The sequence below is a fragment of the Phoca vitulina genome, unplaced genomic scaffold (assembly GCF_004348235.1).
Source record: "Phoca vitulina isolate PV1807 unplaced genomic scaffold, GSC_HSeal_1.0 scaffold1, whole genome shotgun sequence".
Lineage (NCBI taxonomy): Eukaryota > Metazoa > Chordata > Mammalia > Carnivora > Phocidae > Phoca > Phoca vitulina.
Window position 1 is genome coordinate 70,646,164 of NW_022589704.1, and position 19,649 is coordinate 70,665,812.

Consider the following 19,649-nt stretch of genomic DNA (forward strand, 5'->3'; position numbering starts at 1 on the left):
AAATACTGGGTTGAAATTGTCCATATTCTAAAGTGAAATTGATTACTAAGTAAGAATTTTTTAAGTTTTAAAGTTTAAACCAAAGATCAGAATCTTTATTCTCCATATTCTGGTATTGTGCATCACAGGAAGTTGAAGCAGATAAAATACACAACTTAGTGTAACAGATGTGTATTGAAAACCTGTGGTGTATCAGACACTGCACAAGGCTTACTGTTTTATCATGGAACATTTTTTTTTCAAGATTTTTTTTTTTTTTTAAGTAATCTTTACACCCAACGTGAGACTCAAACTTAAAACCCTGAGATTGGGTCATATGTTCTACCGGCTGAGCCAGCCAGGCATCCCTATCACGAAACTTTTTTTTTTTAAGATTTTTATTTATCTGTTTGAGAGAGAGAGCGAGAACAGAGGGAGAAGCAGAGGGAGAGGGACAAGCCAGATGTGGGGCCTGATCCCATGACCCAGAGACCATGACCTGAGGGGAAATCAAGAGTCCAATGCTCAACTGACTGAGCCACCCAGGCACACCCCATGGAACATTTTTGTATCTTAATGTACTAACTTAGTTTCTTTGGATTAAGGTAGAAAACAAAACAAAAAATTATCTCCCAGACAAATTAATTGCTGAAAATGGTGAAATTTTAATTTATATACATTTTAAAATACTCTAATAAAGTAATTAGAAAAGTGAAATCATTTTTAAAATATTGAGTCAAAATATATGTGTGTGTGTATATATATATATATATATATATATATAAAAATAAAGATTTTATTTATTTATTTCAGAGAGAGAGAGCACACACCAGCATGAGTTTGGGGGGGGGGGGGGCCAGAGGGAGAAGCAGCCTCCCTGCTAACCAAAGTGCCTGATGCAGGGCTCAATCCCAGGACCCTGGGATCATGACCTGAGCTGAAGGCAGACGCTTAACCGACTGAGCCACTCTGATGCCCCCCCAAAATATATTTTTTATCATGAGAAATTTTAGGTATCTTTTTTATATATTTTTGTTTTAAAAATTGTAAATCTACCAACTTCAAAAAAGAAGCAGACATTTGCATCTTTTTATACTATTTCTGCTTAATATTAGAAAACTTGCTGATCAAGTGGATAATTACAGAAGTTAAGCATTAAATCTGTTTTTGTGTGATGAAACTTCTTTGCCTATTTTGTTTAGGTATATGATGAGAAAAGGAAGAACACAGTCTGCACATTTTGCTGTATGTTGGTTATTCTTTGGGTTGCTACAAAAACAATCATTGTTTCATCCTGAATAGCTCAGTTCACAATTTTTTTAGAAACTAAAGGCAGCAGCTGTTCTCTTTGAAATATTCCAACTTTTATGCTTGTTTAATTCACTAGTAATTTGAGAATAAGGATCAATTTTTAAATTTAAATCTTTATGCATTGTTTTGAGAACAGGCTGGGTGGCATTAATATATAATGCTGTGTAGCACTGATAATATCACAAATATAGATTGAAATTATAAATCAAGACATAATTTGTTATGGAATAGATGGCATATGTTAATTGTTACTTGATAAATGCTGCCTGTGCATCACTAGGTAGAACAGAGATCATACTAAGTAATGTTAGGGGATAGGTCATGGAAATCCTAATATAAGGAAAAGAATAGTAAGTGGTATGATAAAACTCATTTACTATGGCAGTAGTGAATTAAAATTATATCTAATAAAATTTATTCAAGTGATTAAACTTATTAATAACTCTTCATGATCTTGTCCTCTTCTCCCAGCAAATTCAGTATTATCTTTGTTTCAAATTCTGTCTCTTAAGAATCACATTCTTCAGAAACTCACAAGTGTTCTTTCACCATCTTTTTTACCTTGAATTTAAGTTGCTGATTGTGTCTGGTTAACTAGCTTGGTGATCAGTACCTTATATTCCTAGAACTTTAAAGGAAAATGTTGCCTATTCAGACCAGAGTAATCGAGGCACTGGCATATTTTTGGCCGCTGTTGAGAGTCAAACTAGCATTGCCTTTAAAGCTCCATATGAGAGTTTTTAATTTTTTTTTAAGCTTCTCAGTCTGCATGAAGAACTCAGTGAGCATGTAAATATGCTTTACTTCCTCAAGCTGTAATCCATTTGTTACTTTTCAAATGCTTCATGCTGTTTTAATATCCACCTTTTTTCTGATTATTTGACAATTGCCAGTTTTTGTTGAAATGTTAAAACAATATGCCTCTTTATGGATACCAACTGCTCATTAACTAGGCAACACATTTGATAGTGAGGAAGAAGAAAATTCACAGGCAGTGCAAGGATTTGTGTTGATATTGGTTAGCATTATACAGTAGATCCATATAATATGATGTGTTTTCTGCCTTAAAGTAGTTTTGATCTTTTATCATTTTCACAAATTATAATTTATTTTATTTTGTCACTCCTAATCTGAGCACTGGCAATAGATGAAAATCTTTAAAAATTCATTGTGAACAAAAAGGATTAGAACATTTCTCCAAAGAAGATATACAAATGCCAATAAGCACATGACGAAGTGCTCAACATCATTAGCCATCAAAAAATGCAGATCAAAATCATAATGAGATAATACATATCCACTGGGATGACTATTAAAAAACAATGGAAAATAACAAGTGTTGGCAAAGATGTGAAAACTTGGGAATCTCATATACTGCTTGTGGGAGTGTAAAATGCTGCAGCCACTTTGGAAAACAGTTTGGCAGTTAATAAGTTAAATATAGAATTACCATACGACCCAAAATTCCTGTTCCTTAGGTATATATCTAAGAGAACTGAAACATTATGTCCACACAAAAATCTGTACATGAACGTTCATAGTGTTATTCATAATAGCCAAAAGGTGGAAACAACCTAAATGTCTATTAACCAATGGATGAATAAATAAAATGTGCATACAATTGAATATTATTCATCTGTAAAAGAGAATGAAGTACTGATGTGTGCTATAGTATGGATGAGCCTTGAAAACAGTATGCTAAGTGAAAGAAGCCACATAGAAAAGGTCACATATCATGATTCCATTTATGTGAAAGTGTCCAGAATAGGCAAATTCATGGAGACAGAAAATTGATTAGGGGTTTCCAGGGGCTGAAAGGGAGAGTCTGGAGGAGAATGGGCAATGACTGCTTAATTGGTATGGTGTTTCTCTTTGGGATATTGAAAGTGTTCTGGAATTAAATAGTTTCTGAACATTGTGAATATAGTAAAACCACTGAACTGTACACTTTAAAATGGTGAATTTTATGTTATGTGTATTTTATCTCAATTAAAAAAATTCATTGTGATTTCTAGCATTATATTTTGGGGAGGAATACCTGAAATAGGTAGAGTACTGCTTTGGATATTCCACATCTTTTCTTTGAAATAAAGTTATGTGTGACATACTTGAACCCTGTTTAGCTGCCGAAATGCTCTTAAGTACTATGCCATTGGCCAGTCTCTGAGGAATGTTAAAGAAATAGTAGTTCAAGACTGATTACTTTGTTTATTTGCTGGAATCTTTTTGACAACTCAATAGAATGACTTTCCTCAGGTCTCAGTAAGCTCTCTTCCTTCAAAAAAATGATTTAACTTTATGAGTACTGTGAATAATATAAATCAACAAAAGCAGTATATGGTGGTCATTTCTTTGCATTGATTATCAGGAAACTCAAAGCCCTATCTTTGGTCGCTCCCATTACAAAAGGTACAGGGCCTTGTGGTATGCATTTTGAAACTAACCTTTTTCTTGGCCTAATGTTATTTTTCTCACTCTCAATTTCTAATTTTAATTTGTATATTATGTACCTAAGTGTATTACTTCATATCTTATTTTAGAAAAGGACAGAGTATAAAAATTCACAAGGAGGGGTCCCGGGGTGGCTCAGTCGGTTAAGCGTCTGCCTTTGGCTCAGGTCACCATCCCAGGGTCCTGGGATCGAGCCCCGCGTTGGACTCCCTGCTCAGCGGGGAGCCGGCTTCTCCCTCTCCTCCCCACTCGCTCTTGATCTCTGTTGCTATCTCTGTCTCTCTCTCTCTGAAATAAATAAATAATCTTTTAAAAAAATCAATAAAATAAAATAAAAATATGCAAGGAATTGGGACATCTGGGTGGCACAGTCCGTTGAGCGCCCGACTCTTGGTTTTGGCTCAGGTCGTGATCTCCGGGTTGTGAGACAGAGAGCCCTGTGCGGGTCTCCCAGCTCAGCACAGAGTCTGCTTGGACTTTCTCTGGCCCTCCCCACTGCATGCATGTGCAAGCACTGCACACGCGTGCATGCTCTCTCTCTCAAATAAATAAATAAATCTAAAAAAATACACAAGGAATACAGAGTCTTGGAGAAAAAAGCTTAAAATGCAAATGTGTTTGAGTAACATATCTAAATTAATTTACACTAATATGTAATTATTCACCTGCCTTTATAACTTTCAGATTTTTATTTTAAAAGACGTTATTTATTTATTTGACAGAGAGATAGAGAGCACAAGTAGAGCGGCAGGCAGAGGGAGAGGGGGAAGCAGGCTCTCCGCTGAGCAGGGAGCCCGATGCGGGGCTCGATCCCAGGACCCTGGGATAATGACCTGAGCAGAAGGCAGACGCTTAACGACTGAGCCACCCAGGTGCCCCTATAACTTTCAGAATTTTTTTATAACTAATTCTTTTTATTTTAAGTTCTTATTTAAATTCCAGTTAGTTAACATACAGTGTTATATTAGTTTCACACCCAGTGTTCATCATAACAAGTGCACTCCTTAATCCCCATCACCTGTTATAACTAATTCTTAACTTTTTTAAGGAGGCTAGGGAACATTGCAGAAAGTAATTAATAAGCAGAGAGAAGGGAACTCTGGAAATGATGAAGATTTGTGTAAATAATTGATATGTGAATTGCTTTCTGTTTTGAGTAGAGTGATGAGTTATAGAAGAGACAGTGCTGGAAATCCAAAAGTGGAAATGGGTCAATACAGAGGAGGGAAAAGGGAAAGTACAATGGAGATGTTTTTAAAAGTTGCTGGCTTTACTCTTTATCTAATGTTGATCCTATTTAAGCCCCAGTGTGCTTAATCAAATAAAAGCTGTGTATGGCATTATTCTTACACTGTGCAGCTGTATGGGTATAGCTTAGAAGGACATTGCTGTCACATCATAAAATACATCAACATTGCTTTGCATAATCTTTTTAACATGACAGCCTCTATTATAAAATAATACTGTTTCTAAGGGATTTTTAACTTGATTATGTATATAATATTTTCCCCCTATGATTTTCAATATAGTTTCCATATAACCCTTAAATTAATTACATGTCTTATATTTATTATCTTTGCCTTTCTAGCAGCAAGGACAGATTTATGCATTTATTAAATGCTTAGTAATCATTGATCTTGCTTCTGTAATTTTCCCCATCATCATTCTTTTTTTCTCTAGATCATCTCATCAGCATATGTACATGCTGTACTGTTCCCTCATTTTAATACAAAAATATTTCAAGATCCCATATCCCCTTTGAGCTACAGTACCATTTCTGTACAGTCCTTTATAGCAAAACTCCTTCAAAGAGTTGTCCGTATATGCCACTTCTACATTGTCATCACACTTTCTCTGCTTTACTTATCCTATTCATGCCTTTGTCTTAACCATTCCACTGAGAACCATCTTGTCATGGGCACCAGTGAATTTACCCCACTAAATCCAATGGCCATTTCTTAGCCCTCAGGTTAAGTGTTGTCCAGCAGCATTTGTCACAGTTGATCATGTCATCTCTCCTGAAGCTTTTTACTTGGGTACTTAACTTTGTCAAAGCCAAATTCTTGATTTCTTAATACTGTCACTACCACCACCACCAAAGCTATTCCTACCCCAGTGTTCTCCATCTCAGTGTTTGGCAGCATTATTCACCCAATTGATCTGACCAAAACTTTGGAGTCATTCTTGACTCTGATACTTTTTCTCTTAGTCCATCAGCAAGCAAATATCCAACCACTTCTACCATCGACATGGCTATCATGATAGTCCCCTCATTTCCACCTGAATTACTACAGTTCTCTAAACTGGTCTCTCTGTTTTGATTAATCTCTTCCTCTCCTATTCCCAAGATTATTCTGTATACAGTAACTAGGGTGTTTGTTTTTTGTTTTTTAATCAGATCACATCACTGTCTTAGTGAAAGCATCCCATATGGCTTTCAGCATACCTGGAATAATATCCAAAATATTACTGTTGCTTTCCAGGTCCTCTGTGATCTGTGCCTAGCTCTCCTACTACTGACTTCTAACTTACTGTGCACCAGTACTGTGCCTTCTTGTCATTTTTTTAAAACACCTAAGCCTTTCCACCTCAGGACCTTGGTACTTGGTATTCTCTCTACCTGGAGCATTTGTTCTTACTTCAGTCTCATCTCTGGACAGTAGTCTTCTCAGGGAGGCCTTTCTTGCCATCACTCCCATCTCCTTACTCTTCATTGTAGTACTTGTCGCTATGAAAAAGGATATAATTTTTGTACTTTTTGTTGTTTTGAAGGTCTCCACGATTTCTGCATAGGTTCTGTGAAGACAGAGACTTTGTATTTTTCCCTGCCATATTTCCAGGTCTAGCACAGTGCCTGCCACATAGAAAACTCTTGATAAATAGTTACTAAATGGATGAACAAATGAATCCCTTGATTTGATTAACGTTTTAACATGTGTATTAGTGAAAGAAAAATTTAAGATTGGTTTGTGATTTATATAAGATTTTCTTTTCTTTTTTTAAAAGATTTTATTTATTTACTTAAGAGAGAGAGTGAGAGAGAACACAAGCAGGGGGAGGGGCAGAGGGAGAAGCAGGCTTCTGCGGAGCAGGGAGCCAGATGTGGGACTCGATCCCAAGACTTCGGGATCAAGCGAGCCAAAGGCAGACGCTTAACAACTGAGCCACCCAGGCATCCCTATATAAGATTTTCACTTGTTCATTTTTTACTATTGTGGTAAAATATACATAACATTTAAATTTAACATTTTAACCACTTTTAAGTATACAGTTCAGTGGTATTAAGTACGTTTACATTGTTGTGCAGCCATCACCATCTTCAGAACTTTTTCATCTTCCAAAATTGAAACTCTGTACCCATTAAACAATAAATTCCCCTTCTCCCCTTCTCCAGCCCCTGGCAAATCACCATTGTACTTACTGTTTTATGAATTTGACTATTCATGTACCTCTCATATAAGTACCTCACATCACAATATGTTAAGTATCATATTGCGTTTGTCCTATTGTGACTGGCTGTCTTAGTCCTGTTTGGATAACTATAACAAAATACCATAGATCCGGTGGCTTATAAACAATAGAAACTTATTTCTCACAGTTTTGGAGGCTGGGAAGTCCAAGATCAAGGTGTGGACAGATTTGGTGTGTGGTTACGGCCTGCTTCCTGGTTCACAGATGGCTGTCTTTTTGCTATAACTTCACATGGTGGAAGGGACAAGGAAGTTCTCTGGGGTCTCTTATTTTATAAGGGCATGAATTCCATTCAGGAGGGTTCTGCTCTCATGACCCAGTCACCCCCCAAATCCCCATCACATTGGGGATTTCAACATATGAATTATGGAGGTATGGGGGTGGATACAACAATTCAGTCTGCAGCACTGGTTTATTTCCTCTAGTGTAGTGTTTTTAAGAGTCATCCAGTTTGGGGCGCCTGGGTGGCTCAGTCGGTTAAGCATCTGCGTTCGGCTCAGGTCATGATCCCAGGGTCCTGGGATCGAGCCCCACATCGGGCTCCCTGCTCAGCGGGAAGCCTGCTTCTCCCTCTCCCTCTGCCTGCCTCTCTGCCTACTTGTACTCTCTCTCTATCTCTCTGTCAAATAAATAAAATTAAAAAAAAAAAAAGATTCATCCAGATTGTTGCTGTTAAATGTTTGTAAGTTGCATTTTTTTCACTAAGTACATAGCAATTAATTATATCAATGCCTTACACCTCTCTTTCATCTGTGTACCTCTAAAATTTTATAAGCATAATTAACTAAACTTCACAACCTCAGTGTAAAGTAGATAATTATGGTATGGCAAACTGAAGTTCTAAGAGATTGCCTAAGGTATATAATGAATATATGCCAAAATTCTGAATGAGGACCAGGTTATGTAATTTATTATTGAAAGTGTTAGACCAGATTTCTTGTTTATGATGAAATCATTCAAGGGTTCTAAAAACATATATATATACCAGTAATAATTATAAAGTCCCTTAATATTCATGGCAAAGTTCTTTTAATAGAAGAGAAGAAAATATATATTATCTGAAACCTAGTTTTTTTTACTAGTGATGGCAAGTTTAGCTATTTGGATCTAACTTTTTTTTTTTTTTTTTGCCTTTATCTTGTTACATTGCTTAACTGCCTCATGAGTCCTCATAGCCATAGTGTGAATTGGATATTTGAAGGTTTGGATTGGAATAATTTCATTTCAATCTCTTTAGCTATGAGACATGAAACCCTTAAAGAACTATGAGCTTATGTGTTTGTCTTAATTGTTGGCTTGTTCAAGTGAGGTTTTTTTGTTTTTCTGTTTGTTTGTTTTTTTTTTTTTTTAAAGATTTTATTTATTTATTTGAGACAGAGAGAATGAGAGAGAGAGAGAGCACATGAGAGGGGGGAGGGTCAGAGGGAGAAGCAGGCTCTCCGCCGAGCAGGGAGCCCGATGCGGGACTCGATCCAGGGACTCCAGGATCATGACCTGAGCCGAAGGCAGTCGCTTAACCAACTGAGCCACCCAGGCGCCCTCTGTTTGTTTTTTTTTTAAGGCAATCTTGTAAGTGGCAAATTATTGATAAGACTAAGATGGACTCTGATTTTGATAAAAACTAAAATTTCCCCATAATTATATTCAGATAATGTGTTTAAGTTAGTTAATAGTAATTCCTGAAGGCTTTACCTCTTTGTGTTGCTACAATTTGAGTTGAATTTCCTAAAGAACTTAGAAAAATAAAAGTATAGCCAAAACAGCATATAATTTTTCTCAAATGAAGCTCTTCATTATGTTACTTCACCCAAGTGATTAGTTCATTTTTGGATATTGTGTATATATTAACCTCAAGAATGTTTCAACACTGGTTAGCAGTGCTACCCACTTTTTTCCTCTACTGGATGACCATTTATGGCTTTAAAGCAGAAACCTATGAACCAGTGAGTAAATATTTTGAGAAGTGCTAATTAGTGTTGAAAGAATAGGGTGGTAAAGTTGGGGAAACCACGCAGCTTATATATATTTAAATTTTTTAAAAATGGTTCACGAAATCTAATAGCCAGTTGTACTGTGTTTACATGGTTTTTATTATCAGCAAAATTACGAAGTTACCATCTGAACTCTAGCTAAACTTCATGTAATAAGACTTATGTTAGTTGCTTAAAAATTTTGTGAGTTAACCTTTGGGAATTATAACTTTTCTAGAGGTTTCAATCATACATAACAATAAGGACAAGCATTTCAAATGTGGAATATGATTCATTTTGAGGGGATGATGGTTTTTTTATAGTAAGGATAGTGAAATTATTGATACATTTTAGTAATTTATGGAAATGTAATTTGTTTTATAAGAAATGTGAAATCATTGACCATACAAGGAGTGCTTTTTAAATGATCTCTGTTTATATTTGGTCTTACCTGAAGTAGTAGTATGGACAGTGAGTTGTTAGTTGAAGAGAGTAGTAAGAAGCTTGGAGAGGGTGACAAAAAGTTAGAATCCTGGTAATTCATTTCTTTAAGGCTTTAAAGAGATTATACATGCTTTTTTTGTTTTTGCTTTTGGTTTTGTTTAGCACTTAAGGAAGCTCTCTTAAGGGAAATCTCACTTTGCTCTAGGTTGTAATATGACAAAGTTAGAGGTTTTATTTTTTTTTAATTCGTTATTCTTTTTTTTTTTAAGTTTTATTTATTTATTTGGGGGAGAGAGAGAGAGAGAGAAAGCAAGCAGGGGTAGGGACAGAGGGAGAGAATCTCAAGCAGATTCCCAGCTGAGCATGGAGCCTGACCCAGGACCCAATCCCAGGATCCTGGTGTCATGACCTGAGCTGAAATCAAGAGTTGGACACTTACCTGACTGAGCCACCCAGGCGCCCCAAGTTAGAGCTTTTAAAATGAGAAACTGTCATTTGCTTTTTCCTAGACTTGTGTCAGTAGGCTATAGAGTCATCACTTTCTAACTTTGAGTTTCTCTAGGGTAGATAGTGGACTCCTGATTATTTCTAACAGCGGATATTGAATTAATCAACAGCAGGTTTTGAATTAGAGGACTACTTACCCTACCAGAAAGCCTGATGAGGTCTTCAAAGCCAAATAGTGGCAGCATATAGAACCTAGGTGTTGATGATCTTGCTTATTTGGATAAAAAAATTGTAAACAGTCAAAATAAAAATTGATGGCTTTGAATTGGTGAATCTGTAGGACTCTTTGTTTCTTTCATTTTTGTAAGTTGTATGAACACCTGACTTCAGGGAGTCAGTTGTCTGTTTTAAGGTAGGAGGTTCCATCCTTTTTATTAATTTCACTGTATTTTAGCATGGTTTAATGTGAGGTTGCTGGAATAATTGGAACTACTGCCTTCACATTCTCTGTGAACATTAGGGAAAGAAGCGCATCAGATATTTTACTACATACCCTGCTTAGACACAGGTGAAACTGAGGACAGGAGGCATTCAGTGAGTTTGATGCACCAAAAATACTGGTTGGAATTGGAACCCATATCTATCAACGCTGCCTGTTTTCCTTTCTTTTTCTACCTTGGATATCTTCCCCCATGAAATCAGGAAAACAACTTTTAGCCAGGATACCAGTGTTTGTACAGGTCAGGAAATGATTTCTATTGCTTTATTTGCATGTAAAGTAAGTATCTAAATTGATTGGTACCTATCCAACTTGAAAGAGCTGCTTAACAAAGCTTTTTAAATTGTGTATAATGTCTTCTATTTCTATACTCACTTTAGACTGAGATAGCAGGGTTTTTTCATATATGCCATATTACATGCTTAGTTAAAACTTTTGTCTTGCTATTAAAGCTTGCTCATCTTTTCTTCTTAAAACATAATAAGAAAGGGAAAACAATTGATAGCAAAAGAGACTCATAAGGATCAGGACTGTCAAAGTTGTTAATAAAATAAATTTCTTTTTTTTTTTCTATGTTCTATTGAGGTTTTAGTCATAATGGTACATGTTCTATCCAGCTGAACAAAGTAAAGCAAATTGAAACTTTTATTTTATTTTTTTAAGATTTATTTATTTCTTTGAGAGAGACAAGAGCCTGTGTGAGTGGGGGGGGAGGGGCAGAGGGAGAGAATCTTTAAGCAGACTTCTGCTGAGCTCAGAGCCTGATTTACGGCTCTATCTCATGACCCATGAGATCCTGACCTGAGCTGAAACCAAGAGTCCAACACTCAACTGACTGAGCCACTCAGGAGCCCCTAAGGCAAACTGAAACTTTTAAATAGCAGGCAATATAAATGCACTCAGAAAAGGTTTAGAACTCAATTCTCTAAAACTTAAGAGTGTTTCCCCATATAAGCCCTATGATACATTAAGGATGGTAAAATAAATCTTTTTTTCCCACCAAACATAAACTTGAAAGTTATTCAAAGATAAAAGAATTCCTTCCCAAATTTGGAGCAATTTTTCTGAAATGAACATATCCTACCCAACACAGTTGAGGTTTTTTTGTTTTTTTTTTCCCCCACTTCTAAAAAATAGAGAAAAACATTTTCAAATATGTAGGAGAATCATTTACAGTTCAATCCTGGTATGGTGTCAGAATTGCTTAGTTGTTCTAATATGGTAGCCACTATCTACCAGTGGCTATTTAAATCTAAATTAAAAATAATTAAAATTAATTAATGTTTAAAAGTCAGTTGCTTAGTCACAGTAGCCATATTACAAGTGCTCAATAGCAACATTTGGCTGTGGGCTAGGTGTTGGGACAGCTGAGACTGAACATTTCCATCATTGCAGAAAGTTTCATTGCACGGCACTGCATAAAGTGCTTATTCCGTTGGTGGTGATCGCAATTTTATCAGTTTCCCCAGTGGTTTCCTAATATTTATGAGTATTTTCTACTTCCCTCCTAAAAAAAAAGAAATATTGCTTATCAGACCCTGTAATTTTTTTCTATCGAATAATTTACCTAATTAAAAATATTAATGGTCAGGATTTGAAATAGCTAGATGATGGTAGAAGCACGTTTAGAGTTTTAAAAAGTCTTTATTAAACCTTAAAAATGTATGCCAAAATATGTGTAGTTGTGAATCTTTAAAAAGAGAATGATATAATCTCTGCATTCCAAGACTGCCAACACTGAAACAGCCTAAAGTAGCATATGATTTGTGAGATTATTTTTCTTTCTTTCTTTTTTTTTTTAAGATTTATCTATTTATTTGAGAGAGAGAGAGAGCGCGCACGTGTGTGTGGAGTGAGGGGTGGGAGGGGCAAAGGGAGAGTGAGAGAGAAACTTCCACAGACTCTGCCCTCCTATCACATGGCTCGATCCCACCATCCTGAGACCATTACCTGAGCTGAAACCAAGAGTCAGATGCTCAGCAATTGTACCACCCAGGTGCCCCTGTGAGATTATTTTTCTTATGTAATAGAAATAGATTTTTTTAAAAAATAGAAATAATTTTTTATTGTATAACCACACCTTGAAAAGTGCAAACACGGCAAAAACATTAAACTGATATATAAATGAACGATTAAATATTTAATGACTATTTAAATGAATTTTAGAGTTAAGCAGCATATACTTCTATGTTCAGATTGAGTGAGGTGAGAAAATGTAGGTGTTCTATTCATTGATTCCTTTGAATCTTTTCAATAAGCTAGGTAGGGATAGATATCCTTACTTTGTGTGTGTTGAGACTTCTATGGTTTATGTTAAAATCAGTTACATAAAGAAAGACTTTCTGTTTTGGGGCAGAAGAGATAAAATAAAGATAAGTTATATGTTAATTACTGAAAGCTTGCTTATATAATTGTATATCTTGATTTATCTCACAGTTAACACTGGTAGGTGTTTTCTAAGTATAAATATAGTTGAGATTGTCCCTGTGCATATTTACTGAAATGGTGACTTGTAGAGAAATAGGACATAACCAATATATTAGTTGAATTATGTTTTCATAAAATGTAATATTAATTTTTATATGTGTAATTTGAATATATTTCCTAGTTTCAAGATTATTTTAAAGAATTACCTTTCCTTGTAAAAGCCACTTAGGATTTTTATGAGAAGCTTTAAGATTTGTCTGGCTTTATCTAGTGTCATTTTAATTTCATGTATTTTTTTTCTTATGCATTTGCACGTATCCAGGAAGCCATGTGTAAAAATTGTTACCATGATGAAGGAATGCCTTTACTAGTTTTTTATGCTATTAACTTTAGAGCTTTAAATATAGTATGCAGTTTTAAGTACAGATATAGTCTTAATTTCCTTGTATTTTTTTCTAAAAAAAATAAAATGGAACATTTATTTTTTTATTCAGTCACAAATATTGTTTGAATGTAACTATTTTAAAAAAACTTTAATACCCTTTTGAATTACAGAGTTTTATAGAAAGTGTAATTGCTTCTTTCATAAGACTTTTTGTATTGACATTTTATCATCACAAGGCTTTTTAGTGTGTGTGTGTGTGTGTGTGTGTGTGTGTGTATGTTTGTTTGTTTGTTTAAAGTAGAGTCCACATCCAGTATGGGGCTTGGATTCACGACCCTGAAATTAAGAGTCACATGCTGTACTGACTGAGCCACCAGGTGCCCCACATGACTGCTTTTTATATTGATTTAAGTTGAGGGCATAATGCTAGGAAGTAGCTCCTTGAAGGCAGGTCTTTGGATACAGAGGGTAATGTGTTTGTTGGCAGAATGGAATGGATGGAAGGTGTGAGATAAAAAAGGAACCAAAGAAAACTCGGTTCTCTTGGACAAGTCATGTATACTCTCTAACATCTATTTTTCATGAGTGTATAATAAGTAATATCTCTTTCTTGCTACTTTGAAGGAATTGTTATGACGATCTGATGAAATAACATACGAAGACCCATTATGAATATTAAAACACCATAATGTTGTGTCATTTTTTAACACAAAACATTTAAAAGCTTATCTTAAATCATGCCTTGTTAATTGAGAAATTTCAAAAAGCTTAGATTTTATAGGGATAAGAACTCTAAGCTCTCTATAGTTTAGGAAATAGTTTAACTTATAACTTCCTTTTGGTTTATAATGTATAGTTCCTTCCCAATGATATTTTCAATCTTTACTAGTTTTGTCACTTTTCATAAGGATGAGCCTAAGCCATTTCTCCTATCAACTGATAATAAATTGCTCACATTCTAGCCATAAAATGGGCTGCTAATCTGATCATAGAGAAAAAGTTATCTATAAACAGTACCTGTATCTTGTTTATAGTATATTAAGACACTGTGATTCTCTTCTTAGTAAATATTTGAAAACAAAAAGCAACCCAAATGTCCTATAGCTTATTTACTAATATGTTATGTTAACACCCCATCTGATTATAAACAAAACATAATCTATCATCCTATAATAAATAATGACCCATAAACAACCTGCAAGTGCTTCATGCTTTGTGTCATGCCAGTTATACCTTCCCTGACTTTAGATTGATTTAAATATGACTTACGGCATCAAGAAAGACAAAAATTCTAAACAAATGTTTTAGTTTCTGAAATTACTTACTCAGATATGATTCAGCTGAATACTATTTCTGTTTTCCTATTGCAGATTTCTCAACAGTGATGTCACAAGATTGACCACATTGATCACAGTAAGACCAAAATGATAATCTTTTAAGGATGTCTTGTTTTCTCCAGAATGAGAATTGTGTTGGAAAATATTTATAATTTTAAATTGTTATTCTTTCTCTCAACAGGCAATTAAATGTTTACATTTTCTATGAACCACATCTCATACTTCTAGTTAATTATTTAAATACTAAAAATATTGCTTTAAATGATCTTAAAACATTTAAAATGAAAATTACTTTTAATATATGACTGAAATTACATGCTTAATTATATTAATACATTTCAGTGTGAATCATAATCAGAACATCCTGTTTTTAAAATTTTTGTTTTTATGGGCGCCTGGGTGGCTCAATCATTAAGCGTCTGCCTTCGGCTCGGGTCATGATCCCAGGGTCCTGGGATTGAGTCCCACGTCGGACTCACTGCTCGGCAGGAGGCCTGCTTCTCCCTCTCCCACTCCCCCTGCTTGTGTTCCTGCTCTCGCTATCTCTCTCTCTGTCGAATAAATAAATAAAATCTTAAAAAAAATAAATAAATAAATAAAATAAAATTTTTGTTTTTACTAAAAAATGACAGAACATTTAAGGTGAATCCATATTAAGAAAAAATTTACAAAAATAAAATTACTTGAGATTGTAATCACTTATTAAGGAAAGACTGTGAAAACAGCCTTGAAAGGATTCTTAAGCTTGCTTAAATTTTTCATTGATATTTAAATGATTTATAGAGAGTCTTCCAAATATGGAGAGTTGTTGAAAAGAGATAGTTCTCATAAGTAACTGATACTTTTCCTCTTGAATTTTAAAGTGTTAATTTCTACTATATATAAGGAAATATGTTTCTTAAAGAAAAAAACTTTATCCAAGGCCCTTTATTATAAAATTACTAAGTAGTAAAAATATAGCATTTTTGAAAAATTCTTTTAAATAACAGAGAAATAAATTTAGAGTAAGTTATTTACTCAATCTGTTTCTTTAATCCTGTTCTAATTGTTCATTAATTGTATAAGCAGTAATTATCAGAAATGTAAATTCATGTGTAGATAATCTTTGTATTTATGTTTTAACTTTTTTTTGAAAACTGGTTTATTTTTTTAAGCTTAACATTTTTTAGAGGCCAGAGAGGACTTTTATTGTATTTTTAAAGGCTTTATCATCATCAGGTATACAGATGTTCAGATGTTTATGGCATATTCATTCCTTTTCCTAAGGGATCAATTCAGCTATTTCTGATATGCAACTCTTTGCTTGTTTGTTTTTTTCTTAATCAGAACTTTATTACTCTGCCTGAATAGTTTTACAACAAAATATTAACATACTTCTGTAGTAACCTTCTGTTTATCATTAAGTACTTTACAGTCAAGGAAGTTAACATTACCATTGGATTAAAAAGGTTTTTAATTTGAAAATGCTGACTCACTGTACATTTTAGGGTAATATTAAGAGAGTATGTAATTGCTATTGTTCTAAATTCAAGAATTTCAGGAAGAGAGGTAGTATCCAATATTACCTGATATAAAATAAGTTAAAGACTAAGAAATATTCATTTGAGATGTTCATAAGTGACGGATAATAGAAACCCTTACTTTGTAATAATATCAGGGCTGTGAGGCCTTCTCCAGCCTCTTGAATCAAGAAAAGAGGGTAGATTTCAACATTGATTCCCTTTGAGGGGACTGTGGAGTGAGTAGTTCAAGTGTTGACCATGGGGCGGAAATAAAGTGAGGCCAGGGAAGGGGTGATATGTTCAGAGAAAATGGAGAGGTTAAGGAACTAGGCAGAAGTAGATAAGCTGATGAAATGACATGATAAAGTACTAAGTAAAAGAGTAGAATATTGTGGCTGGGGTGGGAAAGGATATTATAGATTGTTTCAGAGCTGAAGCTGTAATGAGTTTTTGTATATTATATAATATACATCTTTTATAGTTTTTCCTTAGAAATTTTCAGAACTCAGGGGAATTTCTATTTTTCCCAAGTTATAATCCACAGAAGTGTTCAAATCTTTTAACTGATCTTCCATCTTCCTGGCCATCATCCATTCCCTTGAAGTATATACATCCTCAGTTTAATCTTATTAAAGCATTCCTTTGACTCTTTCACTTCTCTACTTGAAGATGTTTAGTGACTTCCCATTTCCTCCAAGATAAAATCTAGATACTCTAACTTAGTATTCCAGCTCCTCCTCAATTTGGCTGTAATATATTTCCCAGCCAAATATTCTATTGTTCAAGAAGAATCTTACACTCTACCCAATGGGGACTACAAACTCCACATTGAAAATTCATTTTGGCTCCATACTTACCTTCATGTCATTCCCTTTCCCTAGAATATTCTTTTTTGTTTTTTTAAGATTTTATTTTTAAGTAATCTCTACACCGAACGTGGGGCTTGAACTCACAACCCCAAGATCAATAGTTAAATGCTCCACCGGCTGAGCCAATCAGGTGCCCCTCCCTAGAGTATCCTTTTTCCATTTTAGGCTTTTAGTTTTTTCTGATGAACTCAGACCTCTCCTCTAATACCCTGTCCACATGTAATCATCTCTTTGAGGCCTTCCCTAAGCATCCTAATTGAAAGGGATTCTCTCTACCTCGTAGTTTGGTAACGCTTAATTTTTATTATTCCTATGTTACTGATAACATATATTCTCTTATATTTTACATATTTTAATATATATTTTCCACTGTGCTAAGCAAATGAGTATTCAGCCAATGTTTGCTGGTAATCATAAATACCCCAGAAAGAGCTAAATTAATTAGTGTCTTTAGTTTTCCTATATTAAAATTGAAATAAGAATATTAATGCCTGAATATCCAAAAGTGAACCATGGGAAGCAAGGTGGATGGGAAAGAATGTAGGTTTAAGAACTAGAGAGAGCTTGGGGCTTCTGGTGTCTCAGTTGGTTAAGCATCTGACTCTTGATTTTAGCTCTGGTCATGATCTCAGGGTCATGAGATCCAGCCCCTCTTCAGGCTCCATGCTCAGCGGGGAGTCTGCTCAAGATTCTCTCTCTCTCCCTCTCCCTCTGCCCCTCCCCTCCTCACTCTTTCTCTAAAATAAATAAATAAATTTTTTTTTTTTTTTAAAGAACTAGAGAAAGTTCAAGTATTGTTGCCACTTATACCAGGTATGTGACCTTAGGCAAGTCACCCTCTTTGTGCCTCGGTATCTTCACCTGTAAAATGATGTTACATACATTTAAGAAGGATTGCTATGCAAGATTTAAATATAATGTTTGTTAACTTTCTTCCCTCTTACTTAACTTTATATATGATTCCTTTACACATACGTGAAGGGGCATGAAATCAGGTATAAAGATCAGGGATATATTGCAAACATCCAAATTTAACTTACTCACACATTGTGGCCCTTTTGTCTATAAGTTTCAGTAAATAAATTTCTACTTTCCATGTTACATATATTATGATAACTTAATTGACATATGAATTCCAGCCAGGAGGCTGATTAGATCTTTTGATATGTTGTGCTTTTATTTAGAGAAAAAGACCTCAGTAGAATACTAACATCTTAAAAGGCTAGAATGAACTTTAGAATGGTTCAGGTTGTGCTACATTCCCCTTATACAACAGATGAGAAAACCAAGGTCCAGAGAGTTTGAAGGGAGGTAATATGTGTAATGGTTAAGAAGATGAACTGAGGTCAGAAAAACCTTTGTTTACGTGTTGTGATCTTGATCCAGTTACGTAGTCTAAGATCCATTTTTTTCCTCTCTAAAGCAGAGATAATATTTATATCTCTAGGAGTGCTGTGAATATTAAGTGACACCATGCTTATAAAGTATAGCACAGAGGCTGATATGTACTAAATTCTTTTGACCCCTCATCATAGTCATATCATCACCTGTAAAGTTACTTTTCTCAAGTCACATAGTGTGAGATCTTAGCCTACCTAACCTGATTTTGCTTTATTCTACCATAATTTTTAGTATTGTTTTGTGATCACATCTACTTGATTAAAAATCTCAGCATGGGGGGGCCTGGGTGGCTCATTCGGTTAAAGCATCTGCCTTTGGCTCAGGTCATGATCCCTGGGTCCTGGGATTGGGTCCTGGGATCAAGCCCTGTGTGTCGGGCGCCCTGCTTAGTGGGGAGCCTGCTTCTCCCTCTCTGTCTCCCTCTCCCCCTGCTTGTGCTCTCTTGCGTGCTCTCTCAAATAAATAAATAAAACCCTTAAGAAATTAAATAAATAAATAAATAAATAAAATAAAATAAAAATCTCTAGACAGCATTTATAGGCGTATAATAAAATAACTCATAGATTTTTTTCCTTCTCAAATCTTTCCAGGTTCTTTGTCTTTGAGAGTATTCATGCTATTTCACTTACGTGCAGTTTTGTTAATACGTGATTTCATTAATACATTAGCTATATTTTTAAATATTCTGATTTATCCTTTTACTACATATTTTAATAATCTGCCACAAAGCAGCTTTTAAAATAAAATGGCCTTTTCTGGTTTTGTTTTGTTTTTATTTTTAAAGAGAGAGAGAGAGAGCTCTTACGTGTGTGCGTGAGTAGGGGGAGGGGCAGAGGGACAGGGAGAGAGAATCTTAAGCAGGCTCTATGCCCAGTGTGGAGCCTGATGAGGGCTGATCTTATAACCCTGAGATCGTGACCTGAGCTGAAATCAAGAGTTGGATGCTTAACCAACTGAGCCACCCAGGCACCCCAAGCCTTTTCTGTTTTTGTTAATATTCCTTTTTCCCCTTTGTACTTTTATTATAAATTTCACTTAAATTTTTTAGAGACTAATCTCTACCAACAGAAATATTTCATTTAAAAATTGAAACTTAGGGGCGCCTGGGTGGCTCAGTTGGTTAAGCGGCTGCCTTCAGCTCAGGTCATGATCTCAG

General features: G+C 35.0%; 1 protein-coding gene across 17 annotated transcripts in view; it reads left to right on the top strand.

The window, feature by feature from the left end:
* The window catches only part of BAZ2B (bromodomain adjacent to zinc finger domain 2B), a 381,204-nt gene that overhangs the window by 138,847 nt on the left and 222,708 nt on the right, over nt 1–19,649 (top strand). For 16 of the 17 annotated variants that reach the window (XM_032409746.1, XM_032409845.1, XM_032409773.1 and 13 more), the window contains exon 4: nt 14,755–14,797. The exons of the other annotated variant lie outside the window; for it this stretch is intronic. The gene's annotated coding sequence lies outside the window, so the exon portion shown is untranslated. The remainder of the gene's footprint in view (nt 1–14,754; nt 14,798–19,649) is intronic. 17 annotated transcript variants of the gene reach the window in all.